General features: G+C 43.3%; 1 protein-coding gene and 1 pseudogene across 2 annotated transcripts in view; both read right to left on the bottom strand.

Annotated features, from left to right (window-relative positions):
• Positions 1 to 19,779, bottom strand: part of GRM1 (glutamate metabotropic receptor 1) — a 250,976-nt gene that overhangs the window by 221,432 nt on the left and 9,765 nt on the right. The gene's annotated exons all lie outside the window — the stretch shown is intronic.
• Positions 895 to 1,014, bottom strand: LOC136637547 (5S ribosomal RNA; annotated as a pseudogene).

Here is a 19,779-nt window from a genome sequence, read left to right as displayed (position 1 = left end):
AGAGGAAGGAGGAAACTGGCCATGAACCACACAGGGTGGCATGAGAACAGCCCCAAAGTTACCCAGGATCCCCCAGCCCTGCCACTGTGTGAGACAAGACCCTACTGTTGATGGCCAGCTTCCTAAGAATTCCACCCAGCTATGGCATCTGTGCCCTGATGAACCAGGTGACACAAGCCTGAGAATTGCACCCACCAGGTCACACAGGTCTTGAGCATGGGACCCCAAAAGGAGGACATCCATAATGAAAACATCAGAACAGATTATTGCACAATTTTCTTTTTCATTTCATTGTCTATGAACTAATACAGATGCACTTCTAATGTGATAGTGCAGCACGGTGTGCATGAGACCACTTTGTAAGCCAGTTGTTGGGGTGGTTATATAACCAAAACATAACAATTTTTTTTTTTTTGCACATTTACCATGCAATTTTATGTACCCATACCAGATGCATGATAAAATTGTCCTTACAACCTGGCAGAATGACACCAGCATGGAATAACTTAATGAAGAGTCTGAGAAATCACCCCACTTTGTCAGCGCTCTCAAAAATATCTTCCAGACTGTAAGAACTTTATTACTTATTAACAGGACTTTATTAATTATTTATTAATGGTAAAATATAGTTGCGGTATACAATAGGAATAAGAGATATGGTCATCATTGTCAGACCAAGTGTTAAAACAGTGTTTCTCAATGTTTGTCCCCCACCGTACCACTCACATGGTCCACCTGTCGGAAGTACCACCAGAAGTAACTGGTGATGATGTCACCGCCTGTGACTTGCAGATTGGGAGGCCAGACTGAGAACAACAAACACAGGTAAGAGGGAGGACGGGAGGGCTTTTTCACATAGGTTGGCAACCTTCAGTCTTGAAAGACTATTGTATAAGCCTACAACACCCGGTATTCCCAGGCGGTCTCCCATCCAAGTACTAACCAGGCCTGACCTTGCTTAGCTTCCGAGATCAGACATGATCAGGCATGTGCAGGGTAACAGTTGCTGCAGGGCTTTTTTGGGTGCATGAAAAGTACATGCAGGAGCTCTGCACACTGAGCCAAGACTCCGGCTGCTGCTTGTCACACTGCACTGCTGGTCTAGCTGTTTGGGGGTCCTGCAAGTACCACTGCACAATACCTCAAGCACCACTGGACAGTACCACTGCTTGAGAAACACTGTGTTAAAATATATATTTAAATCCATCTTTGACATCTGCAAATAGCTGTTTGATTACAGCCAGTCTTTGTTGCCACAGGAACAAATTGATATATGGGGTTATAAACTAAGGAGAATTCTACTAGACTCAGACTTAGGCAGACCTTTATTGGCACACATAACAGACACAGAACTTGACTACACTTCCCACCTAATCAGAAATGTGAAGAAACAGATGAGTGGCACAATTCTCCTCACAACTTGACAGTATATTTCATCTGACCACTTTATGAACTGGCTAAATGCTTACCGCGATAAGTAACAGCTGGGTGAAAGATTGCCTATATTCATCCACTGAGTTACTATATTGCCCTCTAGGCCTCAGTCTGACTCTTCGAATCCATTTGAAGACACTTTCAAACACTGAACGTTGATATGAACCATACCTGTTCATATTACCTGTTGTAATGTTTCTGATAGCAGGCAATATGTTGGGGGCAAATAATGATTCAGACTTAAACCTGGATCCTTATAGGGATCCTTATACAGAACCTGGATAAATTTAAAACAATTGAAATAAATATTATTTGGTTAATGTCCTACCAGTACTATCAGACTTGACACTGATACTCTGTAGCAAATCTCCAGTCTATGAGGAAATTAGAAATGAGGCAACCAAGGTAATCTATAGCTCACTGTACGATATTTGTACAATCCTTTATTTTAAAAATGTCTATACTGCTTTTCATAAAAACTTCAAGGTGGTGATGTGGAAAATATTTCATGGGCATCTGAGGAAGCTGTAAAACAAAGCTGGAAAGCAAAGGTAAATTTAGGAAACAGAATGACATTTATATTTTGAAATAGACAATGTAGAAGTATTTTTCCCAACCTGTAAACAAAATTTCATTTCATTTCCATGAAGATATGGGGAAACATCTTGAATAAGCCTTATTTATATTTGTTATGAATACCAAATCTATTAAGAAAAATAATGGTGATTTTAATTCCTCTTTGAATGTTATTTGAATGATATGCTCTTCCTAGAATGTTGTTGTGGCTCAGAAGTTTTATCCTGGAAGTGCAGTGTAAGAAATTGCCCTCAAGAAATTTCAGCAAACACAACAAACCTACTCTTAAGTCATCTTATTTCATCTCCTATCTCCTGCTTAAATGGGTAAGCAATGTGAGAATTTCAAACCAATAAAAAGAGGCTTCAGACTAGAATGAAAGCTTTTAGAAAATGCTGTCGATAAATCAAATTAGGTCATGCATTACCAAAAAGCAGGAAAAGAAGGAAAAATGAATGTCTTATTGTTTCCACATTTTTATTCTATGGTGGCATTTGCAAGGCCTCCCTGCTCTTCCAGGTAATGTATGGAGCAGCCTTCAAAACATTTGCTGGGGAAAAGCCCAGTTTGCATACCAAATACAATAAACAACAAAAAAGTGACACAAGTGTGCCAGAATCCATTGGCTCTGGTGGCACTGACTCTAGAGTAGGGATTGATAGGATGGGACCTAGACCTAATGCCTGAGGTGGCATGCCAAATGCTGCCCCCCTTACCCAATGATGTGCCAGTCTCTGATCTTCCTATTCTCCAACGTTCTAGCTCAGCACTCTCCTCCCTTCCACATTTCATCTTCATCCTTTTTCCAATTCAGAGAGAAGAGAGGCAGTGGGGGAAAGTAGGTGGACAGAGAAGGGAGGGCCCCCCAATCAATATGCTGCCTGAGTCAACTGGTTCAGTTGGTCTCATGGATGGGCCCACCCTGGGGATTGCGAAACTCATGGCAGGGAAGTAGAAGCTCAGCACAGATATGCAGAACTCTGTAACAAATGTAATGTATAGCCCAGTCTTAAACTTCATGGAAATGTGAGCTGACAAGTCCAGGAGATCCTGAAAGGGGTCCATCACATCTTGGTAATACGCCTATCCACAGGAGATACCCAAGATACAGAAGAATTCACTCAGTCAGAACACTTGCTAGCTGTCCAAGAATTATTATTATTATTATTATTATTATTATTATTATTATTATTAACAGTATTTATATACCGCTTTTCAACTAAAAGTTCACAAAGCAGTTTACAGAGAAAAATCAAATAACTAAATGGCTCCCTGTCCCAAAAGGGCTCACAATCTAAAAATTAGTAAAAATCTAAAAATTAGAATTAGTGATTCTATTGAGGTTTGTAATCAGGGATGGGCAAGTCAGGCACAGCTTGACTCAAATCAAGTTACGAGTCTCCACCTTCTGCAACTCATTATGGAGGCACTTTCTGAGTCACCCAGAGTGTTTTTACAACTTGAAAAGACTTGAGTCATGAGTCTTTTTGATACATGTATCAGACATGGAAAAAAAAACTGAGCCGCTGCCAGGGTGTGTGTGTGTGTGTGTGTGTGTGTGTTGGAGTTCTCTTTAAACACTCCCCTGCTGTCTCCATCCCATCTGTAAACAGGGCAGGAAGGGGTGGGACAGACTGCATGAGAGCAGGGACAGAAGTGGCAAGGGAGTCATGCGCAGCACCTGTGAGTCTTACCAGGAAGACCCAATCCTTTGCAGCACTATTCAGAAGTAGTTCGTGCTGGTCATTCAATGAGACTTCCTCCTCCCAAGTAACAACGGAGCTCATGATTGCTTCCCCCCCCCACTTCCTGCCTCCTTTTTTGCTGGGCTTCTCCAGCCAATTCCAAGGCAAGAAACCCCTTGGGCTCTTCCTTCTGCCCTCCCTCATCCAAAGAAAAATATCAGATCGCACATCCTTCATGCAGTGATCATTGGTTCCTTCAGAGATGGGCAAGACAGCTGCTCCCACCTTCCCCCCCTCCTGCTCGAATGCAAAAGCAAACATTAACCCTTCCCTGCCTCCTGGCTGGAACTTCCCTGCTGCTCTCCCAGTCTGAATGATGTCCCCACAAGGTCTTTCATACTGCAAAAAAGTAAGCAAGCACACCCAGACAGACTTGAGTCTGCATGTGTGGGAAATGAGTGCTGAGTCAGTGACCTCAGACTTGAGACAATGCCAATGTCATTGGCGCAGCTGACTTGAGTGTACATGAGTCAGTGAAAAACATTGATTTTCATGCCTCGGACTCGAGTCACATGACTCGAGTTCCCATCCCTGCTTGTAACCATATGAGAGGAGCTTCCAGAGCATAGAGACCTCAGCACAGGCAAGGTCTGTAAGGCTGTAAACCTACACACACTTACCTAAGAGTAAGCTCTATTGCAGTCAGTGGAACTGACTACTGAGTAAATATGCTTAGAATTAGGCTGTAAGCCTCATTTGCCATGTCACCCTGGACAGGCAAAAAGATGACCTCTGTGCTTTTTGTCATTTACCTCTTCTTTGAGTTTATGAACTGGCTATTGGAATTTACAGAAGACAAGCAATTCATCACCAGAAAGAGACAACTTTTGGTGTTAACGAATTACCTGCTTCGTTGCCATCATAATATGGGGGGGGGAATCTCTTAGTATTCATTTCCCAAAGCACATCCACTTAGTCACATTTTGTTATAGGTGTCGGCATCTGTCAAAATGAATTAGTGGAAAATGTAGCGCTTTCACTTTGTAAAGAACAAGGCTGTGGTGACATTTCAGGTTTGGGGGGGGGGGGATTTCCCACCATGCTCTTCTCAATACCTGATTTCTTCCAGAGCTGCACCTACTCTTTGCCCGTTTAATGTCCTCTTCCTTACAAACCCTTGTGACAGGTGGGGCAGATATGACTGGTTATCTTGTTTTGTATACATTAGAGCTCTGCATAGAGGAAAGGGAAGGGGCTCAAACACTTGCTTTACAGGCACCTTTAATCTCTGGCATGCTGTGAAAAACCTCTGTCTAAAACCTTGATGGGTATTTTGAGTAGAGTTGACAATGCCATGCTGGGTGGACCAATGATCGGACTCAGTATAAGGCTTTCTTCTGCATCACAGTCCATAGTTTGTCTTGCATTTCATAACTTTTGACCCACTTATCCCCTCAAAGAAACATTTTTCTTTGTACTGTTATGCATGTTTATGTAATATGTATATATCTGTCTGTCTCTCTGTCTTAGTGTACTCTGGATCTTGAAAGCTTATACCACAAGAAATCTGTTTGTCCGTAAGGAGCCAACAAGACTTTTTCTACTTTGTCCTGCAAGCTCTCAGGTTTTGTTATGCTTCACTGAAAGTGATTGAGATAGCAATGTGGGTTTATATCCATCAGTCAGCGCCAGTGATATTATCAAAGTAGGGGCAGACGAGAGACAGTGTGGCACCATGTTTGGATAGAGTGCTAGATATGGCACTGAGAACCTCAGGTTCACATTGTAACTCACCATAAAGCTCACAGAGTGACTTTAGATGAGTTGCTGTTCAGCCTTACCAGTCTTACAATGAGACAGGCAACCCAATCTTATTAAGGGCTTAAGGCATTGTAAAGGACACACTGCTGTCATGTGCTGCAGGATCACCAGCACTAATGCCAGAGGCCCCATGTGTTCGACAGTGGTGTGCAGAAGGTCCCTGAAGCAGTTAAGGTGGCAGCCATGGCTGTTTGTGGGTGGTTCAGGGGAGGATTGGTGTGGGGAGCAGGGCAGGCAGGGGGTGGTTTGAGGAAGGGAGTGGGTGGATCTTGGAGGCACTAGAGCACACCATGATCCTATCCCCCTTTTCCCAGCCCAACACCCCCAGAGGCTCCTTGGACTTACACCAGCTAAATAGCTGCTATAGGTCCAAGGAGGGTGGCCGACAGAGAGAGAAGTAAGACATATTTTTACTTATTTCTCCCAGGCCATCTTGTCACACCCCCTGCCATAAGATGCATAACTTCCCTGGTAGTATGGCTGCATTGTGTAAACTGGTAGGGGATGGGATTGGGACATAAGGATAAGGGAATAGGATTGGGACTCTGTATACTCTTCGCTGAGAGAAAGTTCCAATGAAGGTAGTGGGATTTACTTCTGAATAGTCATGAGTAGGATTGCACTGTTAGACTGCAATCCTATATGCACTTACCTGGGAAGAAGTCCCATTGAAGTCAGTGGGGCTTATTCTGAGTAGACATGCATAGGATTATGCTGTAAGGTTGCAATCCTTTGCATGATTACAAAACAGAAAGTCCCATTGAAATCCATAGGACTTACTTTTAAGAAAACATGCATAAGATTGTGCTACAAAGCATCTGAAGAAACAGTAAGATATGCAGTAACCAGTAAGTGTCCATTTGGATTATTTTCCAAGAAAATTTTTTTTAAAATCTCATTCTTGAAAGAAGCTCAGATTATCTACATAGCTTGGATTTTGGCTCATATCTGTGAGTTTCTAAATTAGCACGGCAAGCTATTTGCTGGTGTCCTCTCAATTCTTTCCAGAGAGCATCTTCCTTCTTGGATATGATGAAAACTGCTCACATCTCTCCACTTGTACTAACAGCTTAGCACCTATTTGGTTCTACTGTGTTACTAAGGCACGAAATAATGTGGAAAATTGTTCAAAATGCGCTTCGGAATATGTGACTTATGTTTTGATGGGTGGTAGCTTAATCCTAGCACCTTGAACATATGAAGGTGCCTCATAATGAGTCCGGTTATTGGTCTGTACAGTTCAGTATTGTCTAGGCGAGCTGGCAGTGCCTCTCCAGGGTTTCTTTTCTCAGCCTTATGTAGAGATGGCAAGAATTGAACCCAGGATCCTCTTCTGAAAAAGCAGGTATTCTGCCACTGAGGTGTGACTTCTCCTTGGTCTAGATCCCGAATCCACACTCCACAGTTACTTAAATGAGTGTATGTCTGCTCACATATCAGAATAGATGTGCATATTTAACTGTTTGCTGGAGCTTTGCAGGCATAGTATCTTCATATGTATGCTTGATCTCCTGCATCCCTACAAGATTGTTGTATTGGGCTGATGCAATGAGGGCTGCTGGCTGCTTGTAAGATATTATTTTACACTCAGACTCAAAAAGACATAAATCAGAGTCTCTTTTCTTAAAACACACACCCCCACTTTGGATTAATGTGTTGTTTGACTTCGCTAGTCTGCTATGGAGATCTGATATACCAACACTTGAAGAGTGAGAATTCTGTGAAAAAGACTGCCTTGCCCATAGTTTATGTACTATTTATGTATTATTTATTCAACACATTTTTTCCAACTTTCTTCCCCTGAGGGGACCCAAAGTGGCATACCTGACAATCTTTGTCAAAGATTGAAGTGTTTTCTAAATAAATATCTGTTGTCTTTGATTACAAATTCATAAAAAGAGGCATATGTTGGAAACAGAAAATAAATAGTAAGGAGCATTTAAAAAGAAAGAAAGTTTTGTGCAAAAGGAAGGTGTCTAATTCTGTTTCCACATGGTTGGGTCTGTGTGCCTAAGTTATGTCAAGTAAGGAAGGAGGATGGCCTATGACTCGAGGAGGCAATGAGTCTGGGGACCTGAAACTGGGTTCAGCACACAGTTGTCATAAGAACATAAGAACAGCCCCAGTGGATCAGGCCATAGGCCCATCTAGTCCAGCTTCCTGTATCTCACAGCGGCCCACCAAATGCCCCAAGGAGCACACCAGATAACAAGAGACCTCATCCTGGTGCCCTCCCTTGCATTGGCATTCTGACATAGCCCATTTCTAAAATCAGGAGGTTGCGCATACACATCATGGCTTGTAACCCATAATGGATTTTTCCTCCAGAAACTTGTCAAATCCCCTTTCAAAGGCATCCAGGCCAGATGCCATCACCACATCTTGTGGCAAGGAGTTCCACAGACCAGCAAATTCCTTAGCCCACTGCTGGCTGTCAGAAACTCTGGCAACATGTATTGCTCATGCTGCATTCCTGAGCATTTTTCTGCATCCTCACTTCTTGTGCTAACAAAAAACAATACTGGGGGAAATCACGCAAATCCTCTTAGGAAATCAAGATGTTCTCTATATCTCAACAAAACAGACATACTAGAATCTGCTCTTTTGTTCCACAAATAGGCAGGTTCTTTCAGGACACACATTTCAGTTCCTCTGTAGGGTAATTCTCTTCCAAAGCAAAGAACAGGGGTGGCCAGTCTTTCAACTTTAGGACTCCTGGACCTTTAACAATTGTATGGAGGAGAGAATTTCAGCAGGTGCAGCTTGTCAGCTGTGAGATAACAAGTTGCACCTGCTGAAATTCCTTCTTCTGTACAATTGTTAAAGGTGCAGGAGCCCTAAAGTTGAAAGGTTGGCCACCCCAGGCATAGGAGAATGTAATAGAGCACTTTAAAGTTGGGGGGGGGGTGAGGATAATATGGTACTGATTCTTGGAATTTGAAACTCAACTGAAGTGTGAACACACAACACTGCCAAGTGTCAAGAAGCCCCTTTGGTCTCCTGCCAGGTCACATGACCCCCTCCTTTCTTACTCCTTCCTATATATAGAACTCCCACCCTGAATGAATGTATGGTGCCACCACTCTCTCTCGCTTCTTTTGAAGCCCTCTTTTTCAGTGAGACTTTTGGCTTAACTCCTGAGTCCTCATTCTCAAGAACATCCAACAGCATTTGCTCACAGTCTTTCTAACCTTGTCTCCCAGTTTTAGATAACAAGATCCTTAGGGACAGAGACCTATTTGTCTTTTGCTTATAGTACTATAAAGCGTCATCCATATCATATCACCTAATCATCATCATCTTTCAAATGCACACTTCTTAAACTCAGACTCTTTTTCACTAGTGTCTGATGTTCTTAGCCACACAATTCAAGTGCCTGCTAGAAGTGTTTGCTTCTGGTAAGATATCCGCAGATTCCTGGGAGTGAGCTAATAAGAACATAAGAACAACCCCACTGGATCAGGCCACAGGCCCATCTAGTCCAGCTTCCTGTAACTCACAGCGGCCCACCAAATGCCCCAAGGAGCACACCAGATAACAAGAGACCTGCGTCCTGGTGTCCTCCCTTGCATCTGGCATTCTGACATAACCCATTTCTAAAATCAGGAGGTTGTACATGCACATCATGGCTTGTAACCCATAATGGATTTTTCCTCCAGAAATTTGTCCAATCCCCTTTCAAAGGCATCCAGGCCAGATGCTGTCACCACATCCTGCGGCAAGGAGTTCCACAGACCGACCACACGCTGAATAAAGAAATATTTTCTTTTGTCTGTCCTAACCCTCCCAACACTCACTTTTAGTGGATGTCCCCTGGTTCTGGTGTTATGTGAGAGTGTAAAGAGCAGCTCTGTATCCACTCTGTCCATCCCCTGCATAATTTTGTATGTCTCAATCATGTCCCCCCTCAGGTGCCTCTTTTCTAGGCTGAAGTGGCCCAAACGCCATAGCCTTTCCTCATAAGGAAGGTGCCCCAGCCCAGTAATCATCTTAGTCGCTCTCTTTTGCACCTTTTCCATTTCCACTATGTCCTTTTTGAGATGTGGCGACCAGAACTGGACACAATACTCCAGGTGTTTTGTTCTCAATACCTTTTCTAATGATCCCAAGCAGAGAATTGGCCTTCTTTACTGCCACCACACATTGGGTCGACCCTTTCATCGACCTGTCCACCATAACCCCAAGATCTCTCTCCTGAACTGTCACAGACAGCTCAGAACCCATTAGCCTATATGTGAAGTTTTGATTTTTTTGCCCCAATGTGCATGACTTTACACTTACTTACATTGAAACGCATCTGCCATTTTGCTGCCCATTCTACCAGTTTGGAGAGATCCTTCTGGAGCTCCTCACAATCATGTCTGGTCTTCACCACTCGGAAAAGTTTGGTGTCGTCTGCAAACTTTGCCGCCTCACTGCTTACCCCTGTCTCCAGGTCATTTATGTAGAGGTTGAAAAGCATCAGTCCCAGGACTATAATGAAACTTACTTCTGAGAAGACAAGCATAGGATTGGGCTCTCAGTCTTACCGAATGCAATGAACTTCTGAGTAAAATAAATAACACCATTTTCAAACATTTCTAATTATAAGCCTCAGGACAGAGGTTCTCATTGGTGCCAATGGGATAATAGCTGCATTGAGAGGACAAATCTCCCTGGAATTGAAGTGCAAAGGGGAAAGGGTTAAATCCCTCCTACCTGTGCACCATGGTATTGATTCTTGCCCCCATGGCTGCTATTTTAATTCTTTTTTAAAGAATTGGGTCTACAAATCACGTATTGAGCATCGCAAGTGGTTTGAGCGTCACAGTGTACTCCTAGCAGATGCATGTCTACTCAAAAGTAAGTTTCATTAAGATCAGTTCCTCCCCAGTAAGTCTGTAGGATTGTAGCCTCATTTTCACTTTCCAGATACGAGTATATAACTGAACCCAACACTTAGCTTACTTTGCATTCATTCAGTGCAGAGTCCCCCGCTAGTCCCCACAAGGCCAGGCCTGGTGTGAATGTCAGGAATTAATCAATGACAGCATTCCTTTATGAAACACTCCTTACAAGTCCACCACATGCTGTTCTTAAGTGTAGGCATTAGTGTTTATATTGATCTCACATAGTTATCTGAAAGTCTGACCCTTAGGTGTAACTTTCTTCTCAGAAAAAGGTAACAGTTACAGTCAGTTCTCTTTATATGCATATTCCCTATGTGCAAATTCACTTACCTGCAAGGGACAGAACTGCTAACTTCTCTCAGGGACCTTCAGAATGCTGCCTGTGACCAGCACAGACCCCTTTAAAATGGCCAGCAGAAGCTTCCACCTCTCATTTTAAAGGGATCTGCATGGGTTCTTAAGGTTCCTAGAGCCTCTGGAAGGTCTCTGCAGCATTCAGAGATCTTTTGGCACTTCCTGCTGCACTCATTGGTTTCCTGAGGGTCTCTGCTGGATTCTTCTGATGGTACCCCTTCCTCCCAGGGTACCCCTTGTATCTAATCCCATGGATCCCATAGGATTGTTCAATATCTGCAAATTCGCTTTCTACCTGGATTTCCAGGAACCTAACCCTAGCAGATAACAAGAACTGACTGTCAATGTTTTCTACATTTTCCGCAGTGTAAATCTACAGTAAAATTGTCATCTGAAGCAATTGGTGAAAATTTGTTTAATGAGTCCTCTTTAATGTTCTAAGGCTGCAACACTGTACGCACTTAGAGTCCAATCCTATCCAACTTTCCAGCACTGATGCAACTGCAATGCAACCCCAAGGTAAGGGAACAAATGGCCCCTTACCTTGAGGAGGCCTCAGTGACTGCCTCCTCAGTGCAGGATGCAGTGCACACCCCATTGGCATGGCTGCATCAGTGGGTAGGATTGGGCCCTTACCTGGGAATAAGTTCCATTAAACTCAATAGGGTTAACATGATTGGCTTGCTTGACATTGAAGGATTGTGGTGTACCAGCCTTTGGAGTCATGTATGAAACTATTTATTCCCTGGATCTCACTGGTGCCGATATCCGATGGCTCCACCTGCAGAATTCCTCATTAAGAAATGCAAATTGTTGTTGTGTTGCAAGCACTATTTCAATGCCTTTTGGAACACACAGGAAAACACAAATGGAAAGGTTTCATTTGCAAATTGGTCACGCGCTAGATTGCAGTGCTGTGCAGCATGTGGAAAGCCTTGCAGGGGAATGAATGGAACATCACTCCCTACCCCCGCCTTCTTCTTCTTTTTTTAAACAGAGAAGTCATTCAGTCATGCTACAGATGAAAAGACAGGCTGTGAGACCCAGGACTTTTCCTGACACTAAAAGCCACCCACATATCACAATAATGTTGCTTATGCATATCTGCTTTTTCCTGTAAAATGATTAAATTAGCTGTTGTCAACATATAGAATAAAAAATTCAAATATCACAGCATTTTTATGATCAATTTTCTTTTTTTTCCTCTCTGTTTCTTTGCTTAGAGATCACAGAAACTAATTTCTTTCTTCTATACAATCAGCATCACCTACTCATATGGATGTGAATATGGATACCTGTATGTAGTTAGAAGGAAACAACCCACAATATGTGGTCTAATTATTCCCTGTAGAATTCTGATCAGTACAGGTACTAAAAGTCTGAATCAACACAGTGACAGCACAAAAAGATAATTCAATCGCTGATAGGAACTCCATGGAAGTTGTGGAGTTTGAAGGTCTCAAAAATTCTGAAAGATGGCACTTTATTTTAAGCAAGCATAGTACTGAGTCCTTCAACCAGTAAGTACTACAGATGCATTCATCTGGAGTCATTTCCAGAATTGGGACTTGTTTCTAAATAAGAACAAAAGTACACAAAAAGCTTTTTTTTATATCTACTAAATCTAAGTAATTATAGCCACATCCAAAAATCAATACAGGTATAAGAAACAGCAAACAGGCTTTTAAAACTGAATTTTCATTTTCTGCCAGCGTGACATATTTAGGAAAATTGTGCTCTTCCGCAAAGCCCTCACATAAACTAGATTAACCATTATATCAAATGCTCTATAAGCTCCAGGCCTCACACTATGGTTTATTATTGGCTTGTTCCCAGATGTGGAACATGCATCTGTTCTGCTTTCCTAAGTGAAATCCTCAAATGTCTCCAAAACCTTGTCTCTCCAAAAAGTCTCCAAAATGTCTCTCCAAAAAGGACAGAGACTGCATTGGTCACCTTGGTTGATGACCTGTGTCAGGGACTGGACAGGGGGAGTGCGTCCCTGTTGGTCCTGCAGCGCCTCTCAGTGGCTTTTGACACCATTGGTCCAGAAGGACACCAGATGTCCTTCTGAACCAGCTGACTGGGTTGAGGCTTGGAGGCACTGTTTTGCTGTGGTTCTGCTCCTTCCTGACAGATCGGATCCAGTTGGTGAGACTGGAGGACACCCATTCAGTCCCCTGGCCACTGACTTGTGGGGTGCCTCAGGGATCTATCTTGTCCCTCATGTTGTTTAACATTTACATGTTAAATGGGGAAGAGTTCATCCAGGAGGAGCTCATCCAGGGATTTGGAGTTGGGTGCCATCAATATGCGGATGACACCCAGATCTATCTCTCTTTTCCACCAAGTTCCAAAGAGGCTGTTGAAGTTCTGGGGTGCTGTCTAGAAGCAGTCAGGGCCTGGATAAGGGCTAATAAACTGAAATTAAATCCGGGCAAGACAGAGGCCCCCCTGATCTGGAAGGTGGCAACGCAGGTATTAGACCAACAACTTGCTCTACCTGTCTAATACCTGTGTAGGGTAGCACTCCCTCTGAAAGAGCAGGTTCACAGCCTGGGAGTCCTCCTGGACAGGCAGCTGTCCCTGGATGCTCAAGTGGCATCTGTGGCCAGGAGGGCTTTTGCCTAGCTTTGGCTTGGCATGCTGGCTGTAGCCATACCTGTATCAGTCAGATCTGGCGATAATGGTCTTTGACCTAGGACATCTTGGTTAGATTACTGTAATACACTCTGACTGACGTGGGACTGACCCTGAAAATGGTTCAAAAGTTGCAGTTGATTCAGAATGCGGCAGTTTGGCTTGTCACTGGGACTTGACGTGTGTAATCTACTATGCCGTTGCTCCTGCATCTACACTGACTGCCCATTCCTTTCCGAGCCCAATTCAAGGTGTTGGATACGTCAAGAACTGACTTCCCCCATATATTTCTGCATGTCCTCTACAGTCATCAGAGAGGGCCCTTCTTCGGATACATCCACCATCTGAAGCCAGGGGGATGGCGACAAGGTGTAGGGTCTTCATGGTTGTGGTACCATGCCTCTGCAATCAGCTGCCTGAAGATCTGAGGGCAGGCTCTTCAGTATATGGTTTCCAGCGGGGTTTGAAGACCCATCTGTTTTGTCTGGCCTTTGGGGAAGGAGGCACTTCTTAGGGACCCCTTGTACACTCTTATGCTGCTGACATTTTAATCTGCCCTTTTATTGTTATCTTTTAAATTATTTTAATGGTTTTTATTTGTTTTATAATTGATTATTATATTCTATCTTTATGTGCTTGGTTTGTTGTACACCACTTTGGGTTTTAGAAAAGTACTATATAAATCTAATAAATAAATGGGAAGGCCAGATACCGGCTATCTTTCTTCTCAGTCTGGAGTAAAGTGGACAGGAATGGCAGTAGCTCCATCTCCAGTAGATGGCATCAGGGGCATCAGGCATCAAGAGAACTGCAGCTGGTTCAGATTTAAGACTTGTTTTGCTCAGAAGTATTAAAGAAATTAAAGTTTTTCACACTTAATATCTGCACAACTCAATTAATTTTTTTTTTAAATCACCAGCTAATTTTGCATAGAAAGTGTTAAAACCTGCCTTTGTGTGACCAGAGCACAGCTGACCCAATTTGGATTAATCAGGGCTGATTAATGATTTACATGTGGAGAGCCTGAAAGTGAGCACATGTTACTTGGAAGTAAATTTCCATTTGAATGGGATTCTTTCTCACTCCCACTTCTCATTCTGTACAAGCCCATGTCCTGTCAACTCCCTTTGTCCCCGTCCTCTCCCTTTTCCGTATAGCTGGTTATGCCAGAACAGCCTCATAATCTATTCTGTGAGCCTCTTCCCTCAAGACCTACTTTGGGCCTAAAGCCTAACCTCTCCCCCCTTCCCTCTCTTGTCTTCTTCACACACAGTTTAAATGGTCTATGGAGGCACCATCCTTTTTTTGGTCTGCACAGTACCCAGCACGCATCTGATAAGGTGTCAAAAAGCAGGGCAGTGAAATCTCACAGGCCAGCTCAGACTGCTGCCACCATGACATGACCAATGCGAGGGCAATTTGCTGGTAATCCTGAGTTCAACAAGGATTACACTATGCAGAGAATGCACCAATCAATAGATGATGAGAGCATTAATGATATCCCCTACTCAACACACAGCCTACAATCAGGCAACCAGATAGCTCCAGTGCAGATTACTATGGCACTGGAAACAGAAGAACCAAACCGGACTCCTACAGCCACAAACCCCAGTTCTTCTTCAGATTTGAATCTCTGAGCTAGGCCTGAGAGGAAAAGGAGTACCATCTCAATCAAACTACTTAACCAGCCCAGTGGGTAGAAAGAATGCATGGGTATGACAGAGAAGTACTTCAGTTCTGCGACAGGAGTGGTACCTTTACAAGAGTGGTGTCCTAATGACTATTAAAACACTCTGTGCAACACATTTAGTGCCCATAGACAGTCCTTTTTGGAAAAGGACCACATGTACAAGCAAGAGTAGAACTGTAAAAAGCAATTCACAAGGGGCAATGCAAAAGATCCACCTGTTTGCCGAGTGCAAAAGAGCACTGAAATGAAAATAGATGGGCTATTTGTGGGTTGTGTTCTTATTCTGATACAGAGACATGCTAAAGTGACCTCTACAAGGCAAATTATACCCTCTGGTATACTGCAAGTAGCAATTTTAAATGCAAAAGAGGAGTAGGACACACCTCAGTCTATATAGAGTAATTCCTGACTCCATAACCAAAGGAGTAGATGCAGAAGACAGGCTCATGATGGAGCCCTTATAGTCTCTCAGGGATCCAGCCAGTGACACAAGACCCTTCCTTCCTTCCCCACCTTAGATCTTTGTATAGCACCCAAAGAGCACAGAGATCAAGACTGTAAACATGTAAATCCCCCCGTGAAGCTGTGGAGCAAAGCTTCCTTGGTCTTTGCCCTAGCTTGTGCGCTAAGTGGCAGTCATGGCATTCCTGCAGAACCCTATCCCTGATAGAAGTAGTGGTTGACCAGATATTGCCCTCTTCCAACCTATGTGCTGCATTCATGCAGAAGCTGAGTTGAGTCACATGGTAGAGGCTCCCAATTTACTGACCTTCAGAAGAACAGAAATGACTGAAGTAGTCACCGTGTTTATTAAACAAGATTAGTGATGGAGAGAAATGTGGAAGTAGCACATAAAGCTATGGTGACCAGTTACTCTGTTCCTGCAGGACCCGACCTGCCACTGACAGCTGCACAATAAACAGCAGGGTAAAGGTGCAACTTTCCCTTTCATGGGCTTCCCCATGCTTGGTATTGCCGCTCCTATCAAACTACTGTTTGTCATGTATTCTGGACAGCCAGAAGGTAGGACAAAGGTAGCAATTCACAGAGAAATGGCTGATTTTTCCCATTCATCACTGCTAAGATGGTAGGCATTGCTGGGATTCTACATGACAGAGGGGCTGGAATAACAGTCTTTGTGAATGGTAGAAGGAGGCCCATTTGCCTGTTAACCAAGGAAGATGTGAGAAATAAAGGGGAGTAGTCAGAAAATATGGCACCTATGATTGGGCGCTTGTTGATGGTGGGATGAAGATTGAGTGCTAACACCTAGATGTGTTGTTTTTCATTCAGCTCCCCACATTCCCTTTGGAAATATTTTATTTGGGGATTCACTCATTGAAGAAGAGAATGTGGTCATTAGGACAATATTCACTCATCCTGTGTATGGAGCTGCAGGAGACTCTGTCGCTAGTTCTAGTTTGTTCTGTTCCATCAGTTCCAGCTTTGATTGAGGTGAGTCTTGAGTACTTGGCTAGCAGGAGTCAGGAAATGGAATGATGTGTTTGGTTCTCTTCAACAAAGGTGAGTCTTACTTCCCATTGCCTTCGCTGCTGTATGGTGGAAGCTTACCTGCTTTTGGGGGTGTGGCCAACAGGGGCCCTCTTTCAGCAACCTACATTCTTACATTGTGTCCCCTGTGAGGGAGACAGTGCTCCAACCTGTGGAGGAAGGAAAAATTGTTAAGCCAAGGCAGGTCATGAGCTCCACATATTGTGAACTGGGAAAGGAAAACAGTTTCTTATGTGCTCTGTACAGCTTGGGGTGCTCAGGTTGAGGGATGCAGGGTGTCTGCAAGTCCAACTTTGAGCTCCAGTTTACCCTCCCTGACTTACCTGTGTAGTGTATCTGTTCCTTGCAGCTCTTTTTTTCAACAGTGGAGTTCAGTTTCCTGGTAGACATCTATTCTTCTGAAGGACACCTGTAAGCATTCTGATAAGACATGTGTTAGCGATATGCTCTTCCCCTTGGTAGTGGCTGCTTGTGCAAAGTGCTTTTTCACCAGTGTGCCTGTCATCTGTCAAGTTCCCACTTCTATGTGCTAAGTTTATGTACAGATCTAAATAATCGAGCCCGTAATATGTGATTACCCAGTGCCATCTTAATCCTCCCCTCAATGTTGCCTGTGCATGTTCATGTACCAACCAAGGAGCAACGAGGTGGGGAGCAACAGAGTGGCATAGTTCCATTCCCCTTTCCATTGACTTAGAAAAAGCACATTCTTACCACAAAACCAGCACCCATCACTCCTACTCAGTTCAGACTGAAGCAGCGTAGAGCAAGGATGCTGCATGTCCCATTCTTTGTAAGTAAAGGGAGGGGCAACCTCCAACCTCTCTCTGCCTATTTGGCACTTTATGAGGAAGAGGGGATCTGGAACCACAGCCGATTTCTTTCCCTTCTTTCAACAGCATTGGAGGGAGGGGGGGGGGTAAATGTTAGCTCCAGATCTCTCTGCTCACAAAGTACTTCGTAAGCATCAACTTGGTGGGGAGAAGCGGTTTGGAGCCATGACAGCTCTTCTTCATCTTCTCCTCCTATGTAAAAGAGGTTGCATATAAAACCCACAGAAGTCAGTGGACAGATCCATACAACTCCCCCCCCCCACCTCCTCATTCCCTGTCCACACACTCATAAGGATAGGATTTTAAGTTTGAGGCCAAACACTGCACTCTACCACTGATATACAAGACTCAGCCAAGCAGGGCTGGCCTTGTCATGAGGAGATCTGAAACAGTCACATGGAATGGGACCTTAGTAGGGGTCTTGAGAGCACGACTATCTTCATGTAACATGCAATCATATGGATAATGTTGGAATGTGTTTAGAACTAAGAAGCACGTCAAGAACATTCCAGGGGAATATGGAAAGTTGAGAATAATTCATATTTTTACTGTTCGCTGTAATCATAGTCCTTTTTATATAATAAAAAAATTAAGAGGAAGCTCACACAACTTGTGAGTCATCATGCCAAAGGCAGGCACCAGTCATGTTTGGTAGACCACCCGGGTCTTTATAAACCTCCTATTTTTACTACATGCTGTAGCTGGACTTGGCAGATGATACAATACGTGGCTGGTGCTAAGACGTGCATCTTAGTTGGTCACAGTTGTGCAAGCCTGATTTAAAGATTGTTTCTGTCCCGTTGCACAAAGCAGAGTAATATAATTAAAAAGCACATTTCTCAACATCCAGAAATGTCAAGCGCATGCAGTAGAGCCAAAAGGATATATTTCCTGTGGAAATGAGATCACGCATACAGTTAGCCATGTTCCATGTTTTTTTCCCCAGTGAGTTAATTTATGCATAGATCTTATCTTCTTCTGAATCATTGCTATGTAGACTGATTGCCTGACCATGAAGAACCATCACGCGGCAACGAAGAGAGATTCTGCAGTGTCAATGTTTAATTAAAAAGGATGCCAGGCGTTGCACTGGAACAGTTTCTGAGGCTTAGAATCAGAGATTATTTATACACCATTGTTATAGAGGTACTACTTTCTTTTTTTAAATTATATTCAATATTCTTAAAAATGAAAGTTTTAATTAAAGATTCAGGAAGAAGCAAATGTGTATTTCCTGAGCATGCGCAAATGTGGGGAAAAAATTTCTGACACAAGTGCAAATCATGAGATCAACAAACACTAAAAAAATAAGTTAATGTAGTTTTGCACTAAATCTTCATTGACATATATTCTTTATAACACAGTGTTGCCTGTAAACAATCTGCTATCTGTAAATTAGCATATGTGCACTGATATGACTGATTGATTACTGGGATCCTTTGTGCTCTGATAACAATCTGCAGATGTGTTTTCTACATACTAATGGGAAATGTGCGCATTTTAAGATGAATAGCCTATGCTCTTTAGTATAATAGGGTGAAACTTGTTTCTTTTAGTCATATGAACCAGTCTGTAAACAGATACATCCAGAGACCACCAGCAATGGTTTACTCACTGTGTGTGCTTCCTATTCTGTTTTCCATAGCTATGGTCAGAATTATGGGTAGTCAAATGAGCCTTTCAAGATGCGAAAGCAACAGCCCTACAAGGTCATGCCTCTCAAACTCCCCTAGTGCTTTCCTACTTACGGACCTTTCCCCTTTCCCCATACAAAGAAATGGAGCAATGACAATGCTGGTGAATGCTGCTAATCCCCCTTCCTCAAACTGTGTGTTATGTTTTAGCTGTTTTGCAAAGTATTTTGCAAAGTACTCTTTGCAAAGTGTTTTGCAAAGAGAAATATGCTTCCACTTGACTTCTTTCTATGGTTATTTCAACATTATGGATAGCAGTTCTAATTTACAGCCCTGTGCAAGTTACTTTAATATAATCCAGTGGTTCTCAAACCCTTGCGTAGAGTTTGAGCCGCTCTAAGTGTTTGTAGGGCAGGGGGATGGTGGTGACCCACGGGCTCAGTTTTTACTCATCCTTACTTACTGTGGCATCTAGGGGGTGCAGAGAGCCCCGCAGAGCCCTATATAGGTTCCCTGCACCTCAAAATGTTGAAGAAATGCAATTGCAACCCACTTCTGGTTGCGCGATCACAACCCAGAAGTGGGTCACAATTGCATTTCTTCAACTTTTTGAGGTGTGGGGACCACTACAGAGGGCTGCATGGGGCTCCCTGCATTTCCTGGACGCACAGCAAACAGGGGTGGGTAAAAACCAAGCTCCTGGGTCCCTGC

This window comes from Tiliqua scincoides, chromosome 1, assembly GCF_035046505.1.
Source record: "Tiliqua scincoides isolate rTilSci1 chromosome 1, rTilSci1.hap2, whole genome shotgun sequence".
In the NCBI taxonomy this organism is placed as follows: Eukaryota; Metazoa; Chordata; class Lepidosauria; order Squamata; family Scincidae; genus Tiliqua; species Tiliqua scincoides.
The sequence above is the reverse complement of the archived record's forward strand: the minus strand, read 5'-3'. Positions and strand labels throughout refer to the sequence as shown.